The sequence below is a fragment of the Stigmatopora nigra genome, chromosome 20 (assembly GCF_051989575.1).
Source record: "Stigmatopora nigra isolate UIUO_SnigA chromosome 20, RoL_Snig_1.1, whole genome shotgun sequence".
NCBI classification, from domain to species: Eukaryota; Metazoa; Chordata; class Actinopteri; order Syngnathiformes; family Syngnathidae; genus Stigmatopora; species Stigmatopora nigra.
The window spans coordinates 2,995,927-3,010,696 of record NC_135527.1 but is presented as its reverse complement, the minus strand read 5'-3'; the positions used below and the strand labels follow the sequence as shown (position 1 = coordinate 3,010,696).

Sequence of the window (14,770 nt, the reverse complement as noted above, 5' to 3'; positions counted from 1 at the left end):
ATTTCTGTTCTTCCCATAATTGTTGTGAAATTAAATGTCTTCATATTCAAGCGGTCAGAAAAGTGCTCCTCAACTTTGCTTAGCCTCCAATGAGGAAGCCTGTAGAAAATCATAATAGGATTACTCTTAATAGTCGTCAAAAGTGCAAAAATCTCCAAATAAAAATGTAAAAACCCTTAAATTTGAAACAACAAAATGCTGTACCGGAGTTGTTTATCTGTCTGGTAAGTTGACTGAGCTACCTTGCTAATGCTAGTGGGCTATCATTTTTAACCTTAGCTTTTCATATTAATTGTTAGGTTGCATGAACACGAGATGAGACACAATTGGCGTATGTTCTAGCACTGAGCCTTGCGGTACCCTCCAAAACTGTTTTTCTGTTAGTCTGATTCAATCCAATTCAGCGTGCTTGGTGAGAAATTAAAATTAGACAGTTTAGTTTGCAGTGTCTGGTGGTTAGGGGTGTCGACTGGCTTTTTGAGATCAAGAAAAACTGCACCAATGACCCTGCCTTTATCTAGTTTTGATTTTCGATTTTGTCAAAAAGGGGCACATTGAACTTCATCTGTCATAGATTTATCTTTAAAAAAGAGTATTTCTTTACGGCAAGTGATAGGTTCACCAATAGGCATTCACAAATGCACACATAAATAAAATATGCATCTGAGTCATAACCGGTGTCATGCAAGAGAGAATCGATCCTAACTCGTCTCTGTCCCAGATCATTCTGTCGAATCGATGCCTCTCTTGCTTATTTATTACATAAGATTTATAACATGCTGTGGGATAGACTAAGCCGACTGGCTTAATAATTGTTTGTTTATGTCGAACCAGGTGGCCAAACTGGTATGACAATTGTTTGTTAAGATCGTAGAATGTAAGATAGACAAGCCAAACTGGTTTTACTATTGCTTGTTAAGATCGTGGAATAGGCTAACAAGCTGGCCTTGCAATTGTTTGCTTGTATTGTGCGATGTGGCCAACTCGCTTAGTAATTGTTTTTTACGAATCGCGTGATGTAAGATAGGCTGCAGCATTTTGTGTGAGCTATAAAAAATATTGTGTTTGAATACCACTTAGCCCTGCAAATGTCTAACCATATCAGCCTAAATTTTTATACATAAACTGGTCCCTGCACATGGCCTGTTAACTCAGTTGGTCAGAGTGTGGTGCAAATAACGCCAAAGTTGTGGGTTCAACCCCCACATGGGCCATGACAATTTTGATGTTTCTTCAGTTTCTGTGATTTGGTAATTTCTCTCCTCCACAAGGAAGGAGATGCCACTCTGGATTAGAATCATCTCAGGGAGGGAATACTAGCTAGGTTCGTTCCCACCACATTTCTGCTCTTCCAAAATTGTTTTGAAATTAAATTTGTCTTCATACTCAAGCGGGCAGAACAGTGTTTCTCAACTTTGCTTAGCCTCCAATGAGGAAGCCTGTAGAAAATCACAATATGATTATCTTAATAGTCGTCACAAGTGCAAAAATCTCTAACTAAAAATGTAAAAACTTTTAAATTCGAATCAACAAAATGCAGTACCAGAGTTGTTTATCTGTCTGGTAAGGTGACTGAGCTACCTTGCTAATGCTAGTGGGCTAACATTTTGAACCTTTGCTTTTCATAATAATTGCTAGCAAGCACGAACATGAGATGAGAGACAATTGGTATATGTTCTATCAATATTACAACACATCACAAAATATTTATAGTTGAGGATTGTGGTCAAATTTTTCACTCATTCATGGATATCTTTTTAACTTTACGCAAAAATCTAAGATAACCACGAATGACATAGAACCCTTCTTTAGAGAGCAATTACTTGTCCAAGATGCAAAACAAAAAGTGCATAAGCTGATGACAACACATTTTTTTTCAAAATTGAATGTAATTTTTTACAAATGGAAGTATGGTTCTAAAACCATAAAAAGGTAATTAAATCTTAAATGGCCATCCATAATGATTTATCACATTTCCCTTCCCAATACTTGTATGAGACCAACGAAAACGGCAACCAAGTGGTCCTCGGAAAAGGTACGTACGGGGTGGTGTATGCCGGCAGGGACGTTAGTAACCAAGTGCACATCGCCATCTAGGGGATTCCAGAAAAGGACAACACGTGAGTGGATTGTTTGTCCCTCCACTTGACAGCCACTAACAAACACTCCGTGGACAGTTATTCCCAGCCGCTCCACGAGAAAATCTGCCTGCACAAGCGACTGTGTATCTGGGCTCCCTCAGTGAGGACTCTTTCATCAAGATCTTCATTTAAGAAGTCCCAGGAGGTTTGTAGAAAAAGCAGCGTTGATGGATTAATCCCATCAGAGTGTCCCGAGAGACTGGAGCCTAAATCCAGCGCCTTGGACTGCTCGGCCACACCACCATAAATGAGGGTGATAGAAGGTTTCCACAAACCTACAGCAATCTATCCCAGATCTCTGAGGGTGCAGTGAGACACCCGGCTGATTTGCAGGCAGGCACGCCCCAATTCCCACGAATGCTAATCCTCAAGAAGATTTTTATTGTTTAAAAACAGTAACATCAGTGTTAAGTTAATATTTTTTTTAACCTATGAAAATATACGCAACAATATTAAATTTGACAGTGATAGGCAATTCCACATTGGAAATGTTTCTTTTTTTCCAAATCTAAAAAAAGCATTTTAGTAACACACTATTTAGAAGCATAACCCAAAAAAAAATTTGGCGTCAGAGATTTAGCAGCAGAAATCTTAAATCATATAACAGAGACAATTGCACATTTGTCGAGCAATAAATATAGGCCCGTTTTCAATATCAAAATGTTAATGTTGAACTTTTTTTTACTACACAGTTTCAGACATAAATCTTATCAGACTATCTGGAATGGTTAGATGATATCTAGATATTTAAACAACTGCAAACATTGTACAGCATGGGTTTATAACGCTTATAGAAAGTTTTAATTTGAGAAGATACACACGGGTAGTATGCTTGTGACAGCTTTCTGACATGTGGATTGGGAACTATTGAACCTCTATCATATAGAGGTTCAATAGTTTCCAAATCATCCATCTAATATGTAGCTTCCCAAACCGGGAGTCGAACCCAGGCCACCTGGGTGAACACCAGGAATCCTGACCACTAGACCATATGGGACATATCAGAACATGCTGATCCAGATCAAGTAGAAGCATGAAGTTTGGATGATAGGCTCATGAAATTACATTGGGACCCCGCTACTTCGCGGTTCCACCATCGCGGCTTCAGAGCTTCACGTTTTTTTTAAATGAAAAAAATAATAATACATTTGCAACTCCCTCACTTGCGATTTTGTTACTCTTCTGTATTTTCTCTGTGTAATCCCCTGTATGGAAGTTATGATTCGAAATACTATCTAGCACACGCCGGTAGCTTACAGTGACATACAGTATCACCGCACGGCAAATCATAATGGAGATTCTCCCACTCTTTCAAATTGTGATGAGTCTCGGTCTGTCGAGTCCTCCGGGAAATTGTACGTGTCTTGACTTAAAAATTGTGTTCGCTCATAAAGAGGGACGCAGAGGATTTTTTCTCGAATAACCCTGAAATTACCTTGAGTTTTTCGCCTCTGCCTTGAAAAATGACTTTATTGTTTTCCATTCCCCTTGATAAATATCTGCTGATGATATTTGTATTCTAGGACCTGGATAGGAGGGATATAAATTGATGTATTTAATGAAAATTCTTTCAAAGTTACTATAGCGGGAAATGTGGAGTATAGAATGTATTCTTTATAATTTTATTCAGTATAGTCACGAGGATAGAATTTTAGGTAGCCTATTGGAAATTTCCATCATGACACCTATGAGTTAGGGGCGCGTCATATACCATGACACACCCATATCTTTGGTCACCTTTTCCCGCCTAAAGTTTGTACCTATGTCACATGACGTTTTGTTAATAAAACTAGCTCACCTGTTGGGGGATTCGAACTGGTCAGGCTGGGTGATTGACACATCTCCCAGCGCTGGCTACGCTGACCTCGTCCTACAGCTGAAGTCCGGAAAATCTCATCACGACTGACTCTGTGTGCTTCCTCTGATCCGAAGTTATTGAATGTATATGGATTAGATCCCACAGTCCCGGCCGGGTCCCACTCCCGGAAGAGCCCTTGCTTTGTCCAATTCTGATCTATTATATGGGTTGATACGTCACATGCTTCACCTGACAAAAAAGTGTCTGGGGGGCCACATTGATTTTAAAAATTTGGCAAATGGGCCGGGTCAGTGCAAGATACGATACATATAAAAAAACTGCATCCGTTAACAGTACATATGAAACATAAATAGAAAAAAGGACTAAAGAATTAACACTCATCACTCATCATTAAAGTGTAAAGTACAAAGTAAAGTAAAAAGGAATGTATTAAGAAATGTAAAAAAAAATGTAATTTAAAAAAAAAGATTGAGGGGCTGTAAAACACGAAAAACAAATAAGAGTGGACAGAACCAAAAAATATTAATTTTTAGATTTTATTTTCACAACAACGCACTGGTAAACGGAACAAACAAATTTGAATGAACTTGGATTAATATATCATACACACTTAAACATACGTTTAACGTAACTTTACACAAAACTGAATTCTATTTTTTTTTAAATATTTTTCTTTACCTTCGTTCTGGACGGGTTAGATGTTTTCCACGCCTCCAAACGCACGTTTGCTATTGATGGGATGTTTGCTGTTGATGGGATGTTTGCTGTTGTTCTGCGTATTCCCTTCAAAATATTCCAAAAATGATGCACACAAATGTCCTCACAATAGGATAACCCACGACCACTTGCCAGTGAAAAGTATTCTTGTAGTACTAGCGATCGCTCCCCTGCTTATAGAACAACATTGCATCTGGCTCGCTCTTTCTGCCCAGACCAACGGAAAATTAGAGGGAACATTGGTCCCAGTCTAAACTAAAGGATTTCTAGTGGGATTGACAGTTTATAAAATAGTCATACCTCTACTTACGGATGCCTCTAGGTATGATATTTTCAGGTTATTAAATTATTATATGCAAATGAGTAACTCGAGTTATACGAAGAAGATCCAGGTTACGAAATCGTGCAAAATTGGTTTCCTTTTATGTTTTCATTTATTTTATATTTATTGTCGTGGATGCATTGATTCTCACTTTAGAACATATCTACCCTCTACTAGGCTTTCATTTCATCGCTCTCATTCAATCTTCTTTAATCACAATAAAAGCATTCAATTCAATTGGGTGTCTCACAACTACCACTGTCTATGTTTCAAGATTCTTACATACCCGTCCACCTCAACTAAATGCACCCCTTATTAATGACTGCAATTCCCCTTATTAAGCGATTAAATACCATAAAAAAGGCAACATGGCACATATATTCACATACACACACGGCACAGGTAAAAGATGTTACGATCTCGCCGCGTAGTGCGACGCGATCGTAGGGTAAGTTGAACCCAGATGCAGGGCGTCCGCGCCGGCCAGAAACGAGACGAGGCAGTGGTCGGTCCGGCGGGCGTCCGCGTCGGCCAGAAACGAGACGAGGCTGAGGTCGATCCGGCGGGCGTCCGCGCCGGCCAGAAACGAGACGAGGCTGAGGTCGATCCGGCGGGCGTCCGCGCCGGCCAGAAACGAGACGAGGCTGTGGTCGATCCGGCGGGCGTCCGCGCCGGCCAGAAACGAGACGAGGCCGTGGTCGGTCCGGCGGGCGTCCGCGCCGGCCAGAAACGAGACGAGGCTGTGGTTTACCCGGCGGGCGTCCGCGCCGGTCAAGAACGTGACGAGGCTGTGGTCGATCCGGCGGGCGTCCGCGCAGGCCGGATACGAGACGAGGCAAGGGCAGGTCTGGCAGGCCTCCGTGCCAGCCAGAAACGAGACGAGGCAGTGGTCGGTCCGGCAGGCATCCCAGCTGGCCCCTTAAGTCTTTGCCAAACTGCCTGCCTTCAGGAGATATTAGAAGTTTAGTACGGTCGGGCACCTTACCCTGTTTACTCGGGGGGTGGACAACCCTCTTCTCCCAGGAAACCGGAGCATTGCTTCTCTGGACGTCGCCGGCCCCGTCCTCCAGGGGCACCGGCGAATTGCCACTCTCGACGTCGCCGGCTTCTTCATCCAGGGACTCCGGCGAATTACCACTCTTGACGTCGCCAGCCCCTTCATCCAGGGACTCCGGCGAATTACCACTCTTGATGTCGCCAGCCCCTTCTTCCAGGGACTCCGGCGAATTACCACTCTTGACGTCGCCAGTCCCTTCTTCCAGGGACTCCGGCGCATTGCCACTCTCGACGTCACCGGCTTCCTCCTCCAGGGGCACCAGCGAATTACCACTCTTGACGTCACCGGCCCCATCCTCCAGGGGCAACGGCAAATTGGCACTCTCGACGTCGCCAGCCCCTTCTTCCAGGGACTCCGGCGCATTGCCACTCTCGACGTCACCGGCTTCCTCCTCCAGGGGCACCAGCGAATTACCACTCTTGACGTCACCGGCCCCATCCTCCAGGGGCAACGGCAAATTGGCACTCTCGACGTCGCCAGCCCCTTCTTCCAGGGACTCCGGCGAATTGCCACTCTCGACGTCACCGGCTTCTTCCTCCAGGGGCACCGGCGAATTGGCACTCTCGACGTCGCCAGCCCCTTCTTCCAGGGACTCCGGCGAATTGCCTCTCTCGATGTCGCCAGCCCCTTCATCCAGGGACTCCGGCGAATTGCCACTCTCGACGTCACCGGCTTCTTCCTCCAGGGACTCCGGCGAAATACCACTCTCGACGTCGCCGGCCCCATCCTCTGCGAGCGCCGCAGCATCGTCGCCACTTCTGGGCGGGCAGGCGCTGGACGGGCAGGCGCTTGGGAGAGCGGTGCTTGGGAGAGCGGTGCTTGGGAGAGCGGTGCTTGGGAGAGGGGTGCTTGGGAGAGCGGTGCTTGTGAGAGCGGTGCTTGTGAGAGCGGTGCTTGTGAGAGCGGTGCTTGGGAGAGCGGTGCTTGGGAGAGCGGTGCTAGAATGGCCGTCCGTCACCAGAAACCTGATCCGTGGCTTCGGTACGGGTGCGACCGGCGACCCCAAAGGCAACGGGAGTAATTTGCGTGGCCTTGGCACAGGAGCTTGGGGCACTTGAAACGGCGTGGTGGGCCGAGTAACTTCGGCCACTTGGACAGGCGTGGTCGGCCGAGTAACTTCGGCCACTTGGACAGGCGTGGTCGGCCGAGTAACTTCGGCCACTTGGACAGGCGTGGTCGGCCGAGTAACTTCGGCCACTTGGACAGGCGTGGTCGGCCGAGTAACTTCGGCCACTTGGACAGGCGTGGTCGGCCGATTAACTTCGGCCACTAAGACAGGCGTGGTCGGCCGAGTGACTTCGGCCACTTGGAAAGACGTGGTCGGCCAAGTGACTTCGGGCACTTGGAAAGGCGTGGTCGGCCGAGTGGCTTCGGGCACTTGGAACGGGGAGGGCTGCATAGTCCTTAGGAGCTGCTGGTACAGCGTGGTCGGCCGAGTAACTTCGGGCACTTGGAAAGGCGTGGTCGGCCGAGTAACTTCGGGCACTTGGAAGGGCGTGGTCGGCCGAGTAACTTCGGGCACTTGGAAGGGCGTGGTCGGCCGAGTAACTTCGGGCACTTGGAAGGGCGTGGTCGGCCGAGTAACTTCGGGCACTTGGAAGGGCGTGGTCGGCCGAGTACTTTCGGGCACTTGGAAGGGCGTGGTCGGCCGAGTAACTTCGGGCACTTGGAAGGGCGTGGTCGGCCGAGTAACTTCGGGCACTTGGAAGGGCGTGGTCGGCCGAGTAACTTCGGGCACTTGGAAGGGCGTGGTCGGCCGAGTAACTTCGGGCACTTGGAAGGGCGTGGTCGGCCGAGTAACTTCGGGCACTTGGAAGGGCGTGGTCGGCCGAGTAACTTCGGGCACTTGGAAGGGCGTGGTCGGCCGAGTAACTTCGGGAACTTGGAAAGGCGTGGTGGTGGTCGGAAAAGGAGCTTGGAGGGACGTGGTCGGAAAAGGAGCTTGGAGGGACGTGGTCGGAAAAGGAGCTTGGAGGGACGTGGTCGGAAAAGGAGCTTGGAGGGACGTGGTCGGAAAAGGAGCTTGGAGGGACGTGGTCGGAAAAGGAGCTTGGAGGGACGTGGTCGGAAAAGGAGCTTGGAAGGACGTGGTCGGGCGCGTAACTTGGACAGTGGTTTGTGTGTCCAGGCATTGCTTTCGCTTCGCTCTACGGCGTGGCGCTCGGCGCCTCCTCTGGGAGGATTGCACAGCACCCCCGCCATCACGTCGTGCCCCATAATTGGTGGTTAGCCCACTCTGTAATTGCTGGTCGGGGTATTTGTAGTAGGAATTATCGGGGGAAAAATCGGGATAATCCTCCTCCAGTGGAAGGTCTCGGGGTCCGAATTGGTCGAAGAATTCATCATCGGATTCCGAAACGCCAGCGAAAAAATCAATTTCCTCAACGATGTCCTCCTCACCAGAATCTTCAGGCTCCCTCCATGGTGAATCAATACCTCTGGGCATAGGCATAAGATAACTTGGGCGGTCTCTGGTGGTTGTACGCACCTGGGCATCATGATGAAACGGTAAAGGCTTCCCAGGGCGACGTGCATAGCAGTGGTGGGGCGTATGAGTACGCTGCGGCTCTAACTCTCCTACCAGCTGTGGCTCATTTCTAGCAATGATGTGCCTGAGAGCCCCGCACCACGGTGTGTTCTTTACAAAATTCCTAAACGATTCTGAGGGGTTTCTTATACATTCCAAGCAGTCCGGTGTCTTCGAGGTGGATGGTTTGCGTCGCCGAGTGCGTCGGCGCGAGCGTGGGTGGCGCTCCGCTGGGTCCATGATGGTCGGATCGTGCTGTTACGATCTCGCCGCGTAGTGCGACTGGATCGCTGGAGAAGTTGAACCCAGATGCAGAGTCGCCGAAGTAAATGGAAAGGTGAGGCAGATCTGTAGCTCTTGTAGGTTGATTTAATAAACGGGGTAACATAACTTAAACAACTTGGCTTGACCACTCATTACAAACGAAAAGAACAAGCGGCGTGGCGCCAATGGAAACGGCAATGACTAACAGGAAAAACAGGAAACGAAACCAGGACGAAACCAGGACGATCCGACGGCGTTCACAGAAAATCATAATGCTTAAATACCAAAAATAATCTAATCACGTAATTAGTGACAGCTGATAATTATCGTGACGTCATGCCAGGAAAGGCAATCCAGCCACTCCTGACATATACAGACACACTTAAACAAACGTTTAACGTAACTTTACACAAAACTGAATTCTAATTTTGTTTTAATCTTTTTTTCCCTTGCCTCCAACCTTACGTTTGCTATCGATGGGATGTTTGATGTTTTTCTACGTATTCCCTTCAAAATATTCCAAAAATGATGCACACAAATGTCCTCACAATACGATAACCCACGACCACTTGCCAACGAAAAGTATTCTTGTAGTACTAGCGATCGTTCCACTGCTCATAGAACAACATTGCCTCTGGCTTGCAACAAACCCCCCGACCCCCACCCTTGTAATATATCTGGTCGCAACCGCTTCGAACGGTGCCCATGACTATGAGAGAGAGTTGAGACCAGAAATATTAAAAAGAGGGAATTGTGAGCCAGTATACCGCAGATCTTCTTATGAGCAGCAAATGAGAAGTAATATATTACTCCTAGTACATTTTTAAATTATTTCACGTTTCCTGTCCATTGTCAACAGTCGCCTTTTTTTTGCAAAACTCTGCCGATCCATAGTAATATTGTTTACCTGGTATATAAATGTAGACCAATATGGGGACTAAAGCGGGCGGGTGGGGAAATGCAAAGTCAGCCCAGTGGTCATTGAAATATTTTAAACACGAAAGAGATGCAAAAAAAGACATTTTTCGGAGGGGAGAGACAATGCGGAGGGGAGAGACAATGACACACACGGAGTAGGAGGAGGGGGCTGTTCCGCGGTCCTTCGATGAATGTCCGCCTGGGCATCTTTTTCCAAAAAAAAAAAACAGTTTCATCGCTGTTGAAAACTTGCTGGGGGATGTAAATTTCCTCGGCAATTGTTAGGTTCATTAATAATTACCTTCGTCCGTAATTATCAATAACTGCAGGAAGACATCTTATTCAATTATTGACATTTAATTAAATAGAAATGGATACAACAGATAAAAGCCTCCGAAGGGGAGCGTTACAGCAAGTGTCACCTTACAACTTCCGAACGTCTCCCCGAATAGACGTTTTCGTACGCTTCTTATTGCCATGAATCAAAACAATTTACAGAGTTGTTGATCATTCCATCACGTATGAGTAAAAACAACATCTGGGACTACAATAACAATCAAAGTATTTTACCAATAACAAAAACAGGAGACTAGACTTACCAACATTTAGATTAGAGTAATTATACAACTTCCTTGACCTAAGAATCATATAATATAATCATAATCATATAATGATTACATACAGAAAAACCCGAAGTGTATGGTTTCATAACGATAACAACATTCTTGTTATTGGCCGAATAGCCCTGGCCTCGTCACCAAGGGCCCACCAAATCTCAAGGACCCAGATTGGGTGGATTGTTTGTATAACCATCCTGGAACAGGCCGTCCAGGTTAAAGATGACTTGGCGTGACCTCGCAACACTTTTGAAAACAGAAAGAGAATGATTTAACAAAGTAATGAATTAATACAGAGAAAAGAAAGAGAATAATTTAATAAAGAAATGAATTAATATAACTATTATAATAGTAAAACAGAATAAACCCAACAGCAATAATCAAGGAAAATGTCTTGATGCGTCCTTCTGCTTAAGGATGGTCGAAATGGTTGACGTACTCCTCTCGTATTGCCTAGCGTACTCAGTAACACGTCATATTTTTCAATTATTTCGCCTTTCGTGTCCATTGTCAACACTTTTGCTTTGCAGTACTCTGCCGATCCATAGTAATATTGTTTACCTGTAAATGTACCCAACGCGGGGGAAAAAGCTGGTGGGTGGGGAAATGCAAAGTCCGCCCAGTGGCGTAGAAATATTTTATACACGGAAGAGACGCAATAAAAAGACAGTGCCATGGCCACCTGGCTTGGTCGCATCACGAAATTTAGATCGTATCTCGGGTGAATTATTCGATCAAAATTTTCATCGCGGCGAAGCGGTCGTATCACAAGGTTCGACTGTATTGTTTTAGTATGCCATGAGTCAATTTGCAGTCCCCCCCCCCCTAAATCAACTGGCAGTACATTTAAAAAATGTTTACTTGTAAGCCATCAGTTGTTTTGCAGTCAAGTTTGACTCTTGACACCAACACGACCCGAATAGGCTCAAATAGGAAATGTTGAAGAGCGTTCCCTGAATCGACCTCGGTCTTCGTCAGTCCATTGGACTCTCTTAACCAATTCAATATCAGTTAATTCTCCAATTGTAATATTGTACTAGTAAGCCATGAGTAAATTTGCAGTTCAAGTTGGTTGATATTTTTATCAATCAGCCGAAATTGCTCAGTTGGGAGAGCGTTTGTGATAGGTCTGAAAATGCAACTCCAGGAGCAGGCTAAGAAAGAGTGAGATCAATTTAAATAGGAAATAGGTTTATTACCAGACTGTAAAGTGGAGAGTGAGAGCTCTTACGGTGGAGTCCTGTTCAGCGCAATGTTCTTGCAACTCTTGTCAAATGACCAGTGAGTGTGTCTTGACTACAGGCAAAACTGACAGTTGTCAGTAGGACTTTGGACAGTTACGTTTCAGTCATTAGCAGGGCAAAAAGTAATTGATCAGTGTCGGACAGTTTAGTTTTTGTGCTGACATATCAAGTCAATGACAAGACTAAGATTGATTATTCAGTCAGACAGTTGGGTGTTTATGCTGACATGTCAGTCATAAGGATGACTACGATGTTGTTATACTTACAAAAACTAATAATGTATAAACAAGCCATTGCAAAGAGACTTTGTCTTGTATTACAAATCCTATTAGGATTTTCTACAGGCTTCCTCATTGGAGGCTAAGCAAAATTGAGAAACACTGTTCTGCCCGCTTGAGTATGAAGACAAATTTAATTTCAGAACAATTTGGGAAGAACAGAAATGTGGTGTGAACGAACCTAGATACCACATACTCACTGAGATGATTCACATCTTGGGTGACATCTTCTGCCTTCTGGAGCATAGAAATTAACAGCTCACAGAAACTGAAGAAATATCAAGACAACATATTATGTTATGTCAGGGAAAAGGTTGTAGTTGGGCAAATTCAACAAATACACAGAGGTCATGGCCTGTGTGGGGGTTGAACCCACGACCTTGGCGTTATTAGCACCACACTCTGACCAACTGAGTTAACAGGCCACGTGCTACAAAATCCAGGTATTTGCATGATTATGCAAATGCAACATGTCAACTAGCTAAACACATGTTATGACAAATGTTGTGCAAAGTGGCCATGATTTTTGTGTAATGACCGCAATTGCAATTGTCAGCTAGCTAAACTGTTATCTTATGGCAAAATAAATCATTTTAGGCAATCTTAACTTACTCTAGAGCAAGGGTGTGAAACCGCACAAAAGGATGCAGCAGGCCGGATATGTTCCCCGGCTGCCTCTTTGACAACTTCTGTTCTCGGGAGGCTTTGCCCATTCCACGGTCGAACCCATGGCATTTTCGGCACCATGCTCTGCCTAAATGAGATAAACAGCAATGTGCTGGCACTATTACTAAAGTATCAATAAACTGTGTCGAGCCTGTATTTCTCAACCTTACGCTCAGAATCTTTCCTAACCGCGTCCCGGCAAAGGAAGATTTCGTCCAAGAGTGTTGCTCATCATAAGAGGTCCTCTGAGCCAATCTTTGTCTGATCCCTCACATCAGACAAGTTGGCCATGGGTAACCCTACCAGGGCTACAAAGCTCCGGTCAACATTGGTCCAAAGATATCTGGGACTGATTAACCCCACCACCGGGACACACAACATCAGTTCCTTTTTTGTAGAAGCAAACTACCCCACTGCCAAGAGTTACCATTGCTGTGAAAAAAGTATTCTTGAAATTGCATCTAGATTCATACACATACTTGAGAGCATGTTACCAACAAAACAATGCAGTATCATTTAAAAAAATAACTGAACAAGACGCGTAAAAAAATGAAAACAATCAAAAATTACATGTAAATATGAGAAAAGAAATATTTATCCATAGTGTTGGACAGTATTCAGTAATACTATTATATATGTATGTATTTAATCATTTACGTATGAATGCTTCTTCAATTTATCTGAGGAGAACTCACGATTGTAAGAAGTCACCAAGTCCTCGTCCCAAGGACTGTTTACTGGACCTTCACCACAGAATGCAGACCTAGAAGGACACTTAAGAAGATGCTGATTGAGCGAGATCACTGTCTGAACAACCTTTGTGATTTAACACCTATTGTCGTAAATTTTCAACAATGTGTGTCTGAGCCTATTTGGGTCACGGAGGTGATTAGAATCTAACTTGATTGCAAAGTGACTCATGGCTTACAAGGAAACCGAAAACGGACTGCTAGCTGAATTAGGCAGGGTTTTCAAAGTCTGATGTGATGCCGACACTAGAGGTTGAGCCAGGGACCTTCAGATCTTAAGTTTAACACTCTCCCAACTGAGCTACTGCAGCTGTTTTATAAAATCAACAACCAACTTGAATTGAAAATTGACTCATAGCTTACTATTCCATGTGCTTTACCCGAGACTCGCACATTCACGCATACACATCAAAAGTAAATAAACATTACTAAACATAATCTTCCTTCTCACATGCTAAACACTGTACAATCGAACCTTGTGATACGACCACTTCGCCACACAACATTTTGTCTTACAATAAAAATTTTGATCGAATAATTCGCCTGTGGCAGTAGCTCTGTCCACTCTTTTTGTTTTTCGTGTTTTACAGCCCCTCTATCTTTTTTTAAATTACATTTGAATATTTCTTATTACATTGCTTTTTACTTTACTTTGTACATTCTACTTTTTACTATAATAATGAGTAATGAGTATGTTAATACTTTACTTCTTTTTTTCTGTTTATGTTTCACATGTACTGTTAACGGATGCAGTTTTTTATATGTATCGTATCTTGTGCTGACCCGGCTTATCTGTCAAATTTCTAAAGTCAATGTGACAGACGTGCCTGGGGTGCCCATACGGTGACACTTTTTTCCTTAGGTGGCTAATGTGAAATATAAATGGTATTCTTATATTTAATCGTGCACCCTTTTGCACTCTGATGTATTAAAGGTTGCTAGAATATAATTTAATTTACATCTATTGGTTAAAATGTACACGACACCTTTTGTACTCCACCTCCTTCATTTGTATTAACGCCTCCCATTGTTATGACTTGTCTTATCTCTATTAAAAACTCAGTTGAAGCAGCTTTTCAGCGGGAAATAGCTTTGGGGAGCCTGGAGAGTTGTCATACTCTCCGGCCTCTGAATTGTTGCATCCCCGCCTCTTCAGACGCGGCCTTAACTTTCATTATATCTGCCTCAGTATGTCTTCCAATGTTCAAGTTTATTCAAGTATTGGCCAACAAGATAGAGGAGCTCTTAAACTGACACTTTTTTTCTTCGATGGCTAATGTCCCATATCACCCCATCATATATCATAATTCAATAAAACCAGGGCTCGTCCGGGAGTTGGACCCGGGACCTCTCACACCCAAACCGAGACTCATACCACTAGACCAACGAGCCAATGACAGTGATTTAATAATGGAGGGGTGCCCAACTCCGGTCCTTCAGGGCCCCTTTGC

The 14,770-nt window shown here is 44.5% G+C and overlaps 1 protein-coding gene and 3 non-coding genes across 4 annotated transcripts in view; 1 reads left to right on the top strand and 3 right to left on the bottom strand.

The window, feature by feature from the left end:
• The window catches only part of LOC144213351 (uncharacterized), a 231,123-nt gene that overhangs the window by 127,644 nt on the left and 88,709 nt on the right, over window positions 1-14,770 (bottom strand). The gene's annotated exons all lie outside the window — the stretch shown is intronic.
• Window positions 1,141-1,214, top strand: trnai-aau (transfer RNA isoleucine (anticodon AAU)). The gene has a single exon. It is a non-coding gene; the product is annotated as a tRNA-Ile (tRNA).
• trnae-uuc (transfer RNA glutamic acid (anticodon UUC)) lies at window positions 3,067-3,138 on the bottom strand. The gene has a single exon. It is a non-coding gene; the product is annotated as a tRNA-Glu (tRNA).
• On the bottom strand, window positions 12,256-12,329 carry trnai-aau (transfer RNA isoleucine (anticodon AAU)). The gene has a single exon. It is a non-coding gene; the product is annotated as a tRNA-Ile (tRNA).